Here is a 2,643-nt window from a genome sequence, read left to right as displayed (position 1 = left end):
TAATTGGGCACCCATTTATTTTGTTTGTTTGTTTTGGAAGTTATGTGGTGTGATTTGTAGCTGATGTAAATTGCAGAATAATTATCAAAAGTTGGATTGCATGGTAATAATACATCACAGTATAAAAATTACCGTAAATGAACATAGAAATGTGACTTTATTTGTAATTTCAGAACAGCTGTTCTTGAAATTTTGTTTTTGTAGGCTGTGATCCATTGGCTGCAAAGTACCATCAATCTGTGCCGCTACCAAGCTGAGATGGTGCTTCTGAGGACCGTAAAAGACAATGAGGGGTAAATAACAACTGTGGGTGCAGACCATATACCACAGTCATGATGGAATGCAGAACTGGCTCACACCCATCCCTATTTTGTTTCATTTCCAGAAATCATAAAGTACAACAAAAGCAAGGCACAGAAAAGGTAAAACTTTTTCAACAGAAAATTGATACATAAACAATTGGTTAATTTAATGACATTGCTTTTTTAATATAAGGGGTTTTCACACACTTGTTATAGAACACTACCATTATTATGTCAAAGAAAATATGATCTCTTAATGTTACCTAAATCGCCAATCCGTAATAACAGGTAACACTATACACATATATAATACCCACAGTAATCTATATAATTTTCTGCAGGAAAGCTCTATCCTTGTTGACAGCCAGGTTGCAGCCGACTGGTGCCGACAACAAAACTTTGAGGGGAGAGTAACGCTTCCTGTTGTTCTGGACTATGACCAGCAAGAACAAGCAGAAGCTCTTCAGGCCCTCAAGAGTTGGGATGAAGAGATGGATGAAAACTCTCCAGCAGAACATTTCACATTTGTATTTGAACAGAAGGACGACTACGAAAAGTTCTGCTGCAACATAGTGGATAATATGGGATTAAATATTTGTGCAAGATTTGAATAAGTAATGTTAAAATATATATTATTTAAAAGTAACCATTTGTCTTCTTTGCTGCAGCCTCTCCCCATCTGAAATAGAGGTGGGGGGAGACACACAATCAGTTTAGCTTAAGAATTTATTTACAACTACGAAAACCTGACCTCATTTTAACCCACCAGTATCCTGTCGAATATAAAACACTGTTATTCTCTGACATCTTAAATACATAGAAAACAGTATTTGGGACATTGTTTCCAAAGAACATGCAATCCCTTGATTACATGTTTTGTAGGGTTTAATAAGCTATGCAGTCACAATTTTAAATCAATAGTTTAATAAGAGGCAATATAAGTGATGAATTTGCCGAAAACCGGCACTGACATCCTGTAAAACAGTGACATCCTACTGACACCCAACTGGCAGCTGCCAGCAAAACAGTGACATCCTAAAGCAGAGAATTGCTTTTTTCCCATCAAGTAAATGTCCCTTGATTACATGTTTTGTAGGATTTAATAAGCTCTAGAGTCACAATTTCAAATCAATAATTTCCTAAGAGGCAGTATAAGTGATGAATTTGCCGTATAATTGGGTATAATTGACAAAATCTGCTGTGTGATCAGACTTTCATGAAGTTACAAGGCTTGGAAGCCATGTTGTCGAAACTAGCTTCACGACAACATCTTGAAAGCTGAGAAACAACTTTGCAACCTCTAACGACCTGTGTTCAGGGATCAGTCAATGTGGAACAGTCTTTAAAAGGCCATTAAGACCTGTGTTAAAACCATGAAAAAAAGGTGTAGCTCGTAGAACATTGATGCATTTAGCATTATAAAACAGGATAAACATCTTCAGTAATGACACTTTTTACTGAGAGAAGGACAGACCATTAGGTGAAACAACAACATCCTTTTGGACTGTGGACACAGGAAATATCACAATGCCTGCATTTTTGGTCAAGCTTAATTCTTGACTCTTTAAAGGTGGCTGGAATTATTCACGTATGCTTTTTTTACTTCCATGTTGCCAGGGTCTGTATTTCAAGTGTGTATCACATGCAGATTACCTCAAATAGAAACACTGATGGTTCCTTGCTTCACAAGTGCTTCTCTTTGGGGTTGTCTTGGTCGTGGGTTTGTCATCATTAGGACTTATGATTCAAACAACTGTTGTTCCAAACTGAAGCAAAGACTTGATTGCTGAAATCAATAAATGTCACTTGTTGTGGTAGTATTTTCATCTGTTTTAAAAATGAGATATTATGAGATGTTGCCTACTGAATTTTAGGCCACTTATTTAGCAAGGCCATTAACACCCATGTTATAATCAAAAATAAAAAAATGTGGAGCTCGTTGGCCCATATTGCAATCAGCAAAAAACAGGGTAAACATCTTCAGTAATGACACTTTTGATTCTTTGGACATTATGACACTTTTAATGCTTTGGACATTGACAGAACAACTCATTGCCTACTCCGACAGATATGCTGTGGTCCTATCCATCACCCTAATTTTGAGCACTGACTTGAATTTAAACTGGGTAAGTGCTACATGTTGGGGTGACTATAACAGACAAAGTCTCCTGTGATCATCAGTCATGTTTGTGATTAGATCATTCAAAAAGATAGTCAACAATGTTTTTGTAACACAGGCACTAACTTCCTTCTTGAATGCAGTAAGTGCTGATTGTTGGGGTAGTTTTGCTGTCTTCAGGACACAGAGAATAATTTAACCATGTTTCAGATTTTTTAAACT

General features: G+C 36.7%; 1 long non-coding RNA gene across 1 annotated transcript; it reads left to right on the top strand.

The window, feature by feature from the left end:
• The first annotated feature begins 6 nt into the window (after positions 1 to 6).
• LOC119617906 lies at positions 7 to 905 on the top strand. The gene is made up of 3 exons (XR_005234360.1): positions 7 to 293; positions 386 to 422; positions 644 to 905. It is a non-coding gene; the product is annotated as an uncharacterized LOC119617906 (long non-coding RNA).
• The last annotated feature ends 1,738 nt before the right edge of the window (positions 906 to 2,643 follow it).

This window comes from Kryptolebias marmoratus, linkage group LG17, assembly GCF_001649575.2.
Source record: "Kryptolebias marmoratus isolate JLee-2015 linkage group LG17, ASM164957v2, whole genome shotgun sequence".
NCBI lineage: Eukaryota > Metazoa > Chordata > Actinopteri > Cyprinodontiformes > Rivulidae > Kryptolebias > Kryptolebias marmoratus.
This window is presented reverse-complemented; position numbering and strand designations above follow the sequence as displayed.